The sequence below is a fragment of the Halyomorpha halys genome, unplaced genomic scaffold, assembly GCF_000696795.3.
Source record: "Halyomorpha halys isolate HHAL.00 unplaced genomic scaffold, Hhal_1.1 Scaffold19.1, whole genome shotgun sequence".
Lineage (NCBI taxonomy): Eukaryota > Metazoa > Arthropoda > Insecta > Hemiptera > Pentatomidae > Halyomorpha > Halyomorpha halys.
The window spans coordinates 1,156,778-1,165,250 of NW_027115129.1; the positions used below are offsets into that span (position 1 = coordinate 1,156,778).

The following is an 8,473-nucleotide window of genomic DNA, read 5'->3' on the forward strand; positions in this document are numbered from 1 at the left end:
CGGAATCTACGAGCAGTTTCTTGTCGTTTCAGTCTTGTGTGTGGATTCCAAGTAAGTCTCTTGTCAAGATGGAGTCCTAAGTATCGAATCTGTGATGTAATGATTTTCACCACATGAACCATGAGACGTAAAGATGTCTTATATCTCATGAGACGTAAAGATTAGCACACAAATTAAAGCTAGTTTAATATGCTATAGAGTAAGTTTAGACAAAATATTAGTTTGTTTTTTTTTAATTATTTATTTATTGTAATTTACAACTGTACAAAATAATACAATAAGTAAATATGTAGTATGTTTCATATACACTTGAAAATCTTGGGAAGGAACCACCCATTGGTGGTACTTCAAACATTAATTTAAACTAGAAGGTCTCGTGGCCATCTTCTTTTCATTATCAAGGATTGTTACGGATGAAAGATTAAGAATTAATGGGTTAGGATGGTTAAGGAGTTTAGAATAAAAAGACGCATATCTTAATATTAGTTAAAAAAACAAACAAAAAAAAAACAATATCTCAGGAATTATTGAACGTACAACCCGCAATCAAATTAAAGCTATTTAAATGTGCTATAAAGTAGTTTATGACGTTTATCTTCGCAGGAGTAGAAGTTTTTAACATATATGCATATGCAATTTTGTCGGAACAACTTGAATCTATCTATTCTAAATATGTACAGAAAAATTAGTATTTATTGTGGAAAATCTTTATCTCAAGAACTATGAAATGTACAGATGTCTATTAGCACTCAAATTAAAGTTAGTTTAATGAGCTATAAAGTAGTCTATGACGTTTGTTTTCGTAGTAGTAACAGTTCTCGTGATATTTCCTAACATGAATTAACAAAATTTTGATTTCTAGTTGTTCGGAAAAATCTTTGATTTATAAAAAACTATTTCTCATGAACCATTAGACGTACAAATGTCTGCCAGCAATTAAACTTAAAAAAGTTTAATGTATTATAAAGTAATTTATAACGTTTATATGGAGTTGTAATTTATATGATATTTGCATATAAAAATGAATTTTTTGCATTCGAGTAACTAGAAATAAATTTATGTTGGCAAATATCATAAAAGTCTTGTTCCTGATTTATAAATTTCACACAATAAATTCACTAACTATTGATTTTTCAGTACATTTTTATCAATGTTGCTTTTTAAAAAGCCCTATCTCGAGAACTATTGAACGTAATAGCTCTATTGGGCCCATATTTTAACAAATTTACTCTACTTAAAATGACGTTCTCTTCAGTTTTCTAGAGTTAGAAATTTTAAGCTCTGAATGAAAAATTAATTTTTTTAACGTTTTAAAACAGCCACCAGTTTTTTATGCTTCTTTACTTTACTAGGCAGACTAAACAGTTTTGACTAGTAATTATACGAAGATTTCATTAGTAATAAAAAATTTGTGTGAAATTTTTCTTTTTAAATTGATAGATTTATTTATTGATAGATATTACAATCTGCCACACAGTTGTGGGCAATAGGCAATAGGTGATGAATGATCTCATACATACTAAAATAAAAAATAAATAAATAAAATAAATTAAAAAAAAAATTATAACTCTCTTAAAATATACACAAACAAAAGAATAGACAAGATGAACATAATCAAACTATCTGTAGGTGTGAAATAACTGACTTTTTTTCTCCTTTTGGGATCTTGTACTATGTGTATTGTAGGCCGAAACGTACTGATATAAATCAATAATATATAAATCAAATAATCATTAATAAACTAAATTTCAAAACTTAAGGATAATGTTGGTCGTTTCGAGACAATGGTTTATAGACACTTGGAAAGGTTTTTACGAATCCGTATTGGAGATATGAAGTTTTATAAAAATACTGGAGAGATAAAAGAAGACGGTAGATACAACAATACAAAAGTTCGTTCCGTTTCTGCTCATGAAGGCGAGACGTCGAACCCATACTAATCTTATAGCCTGTGGCTCCATCTGCATACAGGAGAGGCGTATGGAATGCACAAATCGACGCTCGTTCGCATGTCAGACAAAGGAGTTCTCTCTTGTCTTCTGAGGACAGCTTTTGTAGATCATCTTCGGAAGTGTCTTTGCATATTGAAGAGATCTTCTATCGTATTGGAGACTAGAACCAGAACACTGGGGCTATAACTCTGCATGGATTTGAAATTATAATACGTAATGAGGTAAATAAATCAGAGACGTGGCATACCTGAAGCGGGTATGGCTTACTATGTCTCATCATTAGATACTGGATTTATATGCATTGCATACGACTTTAATAGGAATTTATACATTTTTTTTTTTTTTATTTCTTTATTTATTATGTCATCCTAAAAACGTTTCGGTCTCTTATACATTATCAAGTTCTAAAATAAAAATATTTACAATCATATGCAGACAGTTGACCATGGATTATATAAATGATGGAGAATATGCCTACGTTTCAGCCAAAATTTCAAGCATTCATCATGGCTAAGAACAAAAAAAAACAGCAACCATAATGAATAAAAGAGTTAAAGTATGATTACTATATGAGTCATTCAGAAGCCAATGCGATTAATTCTTTTTTTTTTTATTAATAATTTTATTGATAGATATTACAATCTGCCACACAGTTGTGGGCAATAGGTAATAGTGATGAATGATCTCATACATACTAAAATAAAAAATAAATAAATAAAATAAAAAAAACAAAAAAAAAACTTTCTGAAAATATATACAAACAAAAGAATGAACAAGCCGGTTAATTCTAGAAAACAAAAATTGAGTAAATTAATGTTTTTTGATATATTAATTTTTATAATTCTTGGTTTATTAATTTGATCAATAAACTAAGTAAAGTCTTTTTTCTAAGTATAAGCTCTGTCATAAAAAAAGATATATACAGGACGTGTAAATATAAACGTAAGTATTTGTTCATCTTAAAAATTTTAGGACTCATATCTTTTGGCAGCTGAAAAAAATAAGAAATTTATGTAAAAATAATGCAATAACATTTGTTATAAGTTTTATGTTTATTCATCATAACAAACATCTTCTTCCGAGTTATTTAAATGTAAATTTTGATATCCACATTTCTTAATGTCCTGTAAGTCGTATGGGGTTATATACTTTAATAAACTCATGATGTCTTTTTTGGTTTCTTTTAAAATTCTTTTGTTATTAGGATATAATATTGGTTGAGTAATATTTTTTTTTTTAATTCCTAGCTTACCTATTTTTTTTTTAATATCAATTACATGAAAGGTATCCTCATTAAAATTATATTTGAACTTAATACTGCTTGGGGTTGACTTATCCAGTTTGATCCATTGCATATTATGGGAAATTGTAAATTTCTTTGCAGGAATTACTATTTTATTTCAACTTTGATATTTTTCATAAAAAGTTATTTTTTTTTTTTTAAACTCAGGAGGCAAAAACATTTTTGTAATCAAATACAAGTGAAGATCTGAGAAGGTCATTTTTAACTTCCCGATCTATAGCAAAGTTAATGTAATCAACCTGAAAATCCAAACTGGAAATTTTTATTGTTTCGGTATCAGGTAATCTAATTATTTTTTGTTCATAATATATTTTGTTGAAATTATAAATACATAATATATATTGTATAAATCATTTGATTCTGTAAAAATAATTTAATTAATAGTTGAAATATGTATAATAGAAATTTTGTTAATGAAACTATATATATATTTTTATTTATAATTTTTTCATTTATAAATAAACAATCTTATAATTTTAACGAATAGAATAGTCACTTAGCATTAATGGGGGTGTACAAAAAAAAAAAAAATTAAAACTTCAAACTGTTGAATTTCCAATAAAATAATGTAAAAAAAAAATAATAAAAATCATTGTACACATATTGCTGATTTTTTTCCTAATACTTGTGTAGTCCGAACAGCCCCCTCCCCAAATGCAGAAATAAGTTCAGATTTCTGATATTATACAAAATTAAAAATATTGTAAATATATGCACACTGGTCGCAATTTGTCAATATAATGACATATGATATACAATTTAGTTTAATTTTATTAGTGCTATTGCAACATTTACTAGACAAACGGTCTAAATTGCCAATCCATTACAAAATACTGATCTACATGACTATTATAAGGCCTATCTGGACATACGGAGTTGAGCTGTGGGGTTCCACTAAACCATCAAATTCCTCCAGAATCCAATCCTTACAGTCCAAAATCCTTCGTAAAATCCTTAATGCTCCTTACTTTGTCACAAATCAAGTCATCCATCAGGACCTCAATGTTCCATATGTTGCCGATTTGGCCAGAACCAGATATCGTTCCTTCCATAATAAACTTCTCAACCACCCAAATCCACTTGTTTCTAACCTGGCTTCTCCTTCATTACCTAATAATCCTCCTAGGCGTCTGAAAAGAAGATGGCCTCGAGATCTTCTTCTCTAGAAATGCTATTGGAGTTCTATCAGTGGGTAGATTCTCCACATGTTTTTATCATGTCACTATGTCACCTACAGCAAATTTACTTGTTGTATGTATGTGTATACAGTTTTAAATATCAATAAATAAATTATTAAAAATTAAAAATAAATAAATAAATTTTATTAGTTCATTAATATATTTTATATTAATTACTTCTTAGAGAGCAGGTAATTTAGAAGAAACCCTCGAGAAGAGAACACAGGCTAGAGATCTCCCATACCTTACTTAAGATTAAGACGAGGCAGGTAGAGGTTCCATTGTCTCCAAGGACTGGAAGTTATGGGTTCGGTTGTAGGATGTCTTTCCAAATGGTTTGTTCCCTCCGCAACCTCTTTAGGCTGTTCCACTCTTTTGTTTGCAGCATCTCCGAGGAACTAACAGGATTCTAAACATTTATTGTCTTCCTGATCCTAATCACATCTAATAACCGGGAAACATTTTTAGAAATCCGACCAGATGTAAAAGATTTCAACTGAGATTACAATAAAAGAAATATTATAAGTGCATATGTTTATGACTTTATTTTTACCTATTAATTAACTGAGACGATAATGAATAGAATAAAGAATATATTTTATTTGTGAAAGACACAGTACTGTACAAATTCATTGGATAAAATACACTTATAAAACGAAACCTGAGACTACTGTTCCATTACAAAAACCATAAACAAAAGATGAACCAAATTCTTCTTAACAGGACAATAAACAAAAAAATAATACAAACTGGATAATAAAAAAGTATTAACATAATACTTATATTAAGTAATAACATAATAAATGAGAATTATTACTTACAAACTTATTACATATTGTTACAATATAAATATAGGGTCTGTTTAATTTTGCTTCACTATCAATGTACAATATATTTTCGATGTTTTGTAAGTTGCAAGATACGGATATGGGTGGCTTTAAGATATATTGCATATTTTCTTTAAAGGTTGGACAATGTAGGAGGATGTGGTACAAACTATTATTGAAATAGTTTTTGCAGAATGGACAGAGTTCGTTTGCCTTGAAAGTGATGGTTTTGCTTCCGTGGTGTAGTTTGATGTGCTCCGGGTTTCCTACTCTTAGTTGGCTGATGCACCTTATTTTTTTAATTTAACCTATATGTTAGATATACTTCAGATTTGAGTAGGTTAAAACTGCAAAGTGGTCGGTATATGGGGTTCATGTTTGAGTTCAATGCTCTATTGATGTCAGTTGAGAAGTTGTGGTTCAAGATCTTTTCAAGAATATTGCCTTTATGTAATATAAGATAATGACTAATTCACAGAAAAGAACTAAGTCGAAGTCAAGAACTAAGAAATAGGTTTTGTCGAGCAATATATTTACTTATCACTGTCCATTTCATTTAAAAATAGAAAAGATGAAATAAGTAGAAGTATTCTCTATTTGTGTGTTTTAACCTATTTATTCATTAAATTATTTTATTTTATTAATACTATGTTTTTTTCTGGGTTTTTTTTTTAAACTTATTTATCCATTCAAGTGTTTCCTGTAACCGGTTTTTTATTATATTTTCCTTTTAATCTATGTGTTAGTCTTATTCTCGTAAAATGTATCTATTTATTTGTTCTTGGTAAACTGATCTACTGCTGTGACTATGAATGATGGTCTGATCTCACATTGCCGTCTAATATTGAATTTGTTTAGCGGGTCACTGAAGAGGATCTAGGAGGGTGAATTCCGGAGAGCGAATTTGTATTGGTTGTACAGACCGAAATGGATTGTAAAAGGAAACTATAGGGGTGAAAAAAATTGTTTATTATATCCTATTATTGTATCTCTTTTTTTTCTGATTATACCATGTATGTATAATTTATATATGTCCGATTACGGATTGATAAGTATGCTGTGTGAGATAGCAGCCTAATGTATTTAGGCAGCATAGATAAATAAATAAAGTATTTCTCTCTCTCTATGGGATGAAATATATACTGACGCATGAAACGCATTTTTAAATGCCAACAACTCCAGGATTAAAGGTATAGGAACATGTGCATATTCGGTAGCTTTATACCGTTCTCAGACATCGCCTGAAAAAAATTATATGCACTGAAAAATCAGTAATTACTGAATTTATTTAAATGTAATTTCAGGAACCATGAGATGTATAGATGTCTATTAGCACTCAAATTAAAGTTAGTTTAGTGTGCTATAAAGTAATTTACGACGTTTATCTTAGTAGGAGCAGTAATTTTTATGATATTTTCTAAAATAAATTCACAAAATGTTGATTTCTAGTTGTACGGAAAAAATATTTTAATTTATGAAAAACAATATCTCTGGAACTATTGGACGTAGAGATGTCTATTAGCACTCAGATTAAAGCCAATTTAATATACTACAATGTAGTTTATGACGTTTATCTTCGCAGGAGTAGCAAGTTTTGTGATATTTTCCAAAATAAATGAACAAAATGTTGATTTCCAGTTGTTAGGAAAAAAATTGGCATTTATTAAAAATTATTAAAGTACACAATAAAGTAGATTATAGCGTTTACCTTCACAGAAGTAATAGTTTTCATGATATTTGCATATGAATTTGAAGTATGTCGGAATACTGGAAATCAATTTGTTCTAGCAAATAACAAGAAAACCGCTCCTCCTACGAAGATAAACGCCATAAACTTCTGTATAGTCCATTAAACTAGCTTTAATTTGAGTGCTAATAGACATCTATACGTTTCATGGTTCATGAGGTAAAGATTTTCCACAATAAATACTAATTTTTCTGTATATATTTAGAATAGATAGATTCTAGTTGTTCCTATAAAATTATATATGCATATATGTTAAAAACTTCTACTCCTGCGAAGATAAACTACTTTATAGCACATTTAAATTGCTTTAATTTGATTGCGGGTTGTATGTTCAATAATTCCTGAGATATTATATCTCTATCTCGGGAAATATTGAACTTAAATAGCTCTATTAGGGCTCATATTTTAGCAAATTTATTCAACTATTTATTCTATTAGGTTTTATAGTGTTGTTGGTATTTTTAAAGATATAGAGCTCCGAATGAATTTTTTTTTTAATGTTTCGAAACAGGCGCCATTATTCCTTTTAAATATACTTGGCAGACTCATCAATTTTGACTAGTTTTTATTAAAATATTTAAACATTGGGGTGAAATAATTGACTTTTTCTCCTCTTGGGATCTTTTACTATCATATGATATCTACGGTCAAGAACAATCGCTTGATATTCTTGGCCTGCCTTGAGAATCGAACCCGCTCTTCCTGGATTCTGATATACTGGAAAACGACTGACTGTGGACCGTGAGACAAGAGCGAGCAATTAATGAATCACTCGTAGAAGATGGGCTCAATTAGTCCTAAACGCCCCCTTCCTTTGAATCTCTTTACTGTCAACACTTTTCTTACATTTAGCTCTATGGATCTCGCTGCACGGGAGCGATTCCTCAAACTGATTTCAGAGCATTAGGAACGAATGGCGGCCAAGGCAGTCATATCTGTATTAATATAAGTATTATTATTCCCTCCATTCAATACTAGATAAATAAAAAATTATTGTGATGCGCACGTCACAAAACGTTCAGATATTGCCCAAGAGGGGGCAGAATTTAAACAATAAATTTATATGAGATGATGGAGAGCGCGGTCAGTAAAGAACACAAATGAAAAAAAAAACTAAATAAGTCAAAACACTATCCAAATTCTAGTCTCAAAACTTTTATTGTTTTTACACGTCCAACGTTTCGGCCAATTCGGCCATCTTCAGGGACAATCTTAATTCACTATGAAACATATCATTTAATCATTTCAAAAACTTCATACAGGCTATTCTGCCCAGGTCAAAACATTTATATCCAATAAGTCAAATATCCATTAAAATCACAGTCAAAATTATTTCTCTTTAAACACTATCAATACTTTTTTACTCTCATTACTACTCAATATTAGTATTGATAGTGGTTAATGAGAAATAATTTTGACTGTGATTTTAATGGATATTTGACTTATTGGATATAAATGTTTTGACC

General features: G+C 29.4%; 1 protein-coding gene across 1 annotated transcript in view; it reads right to left on the minus strand.

Annotated features, from left to right (window-relative positions):
- Positions 1 to 8,473, minus strand: part of LOC106681269 (protein decapentaplegic) — a 135,300-nt gene that overhangs the window by 108,773 nt on the left and 18,054 nt on the right. The gene's annotated exons all lie outside the window — the stretch shown is intronic.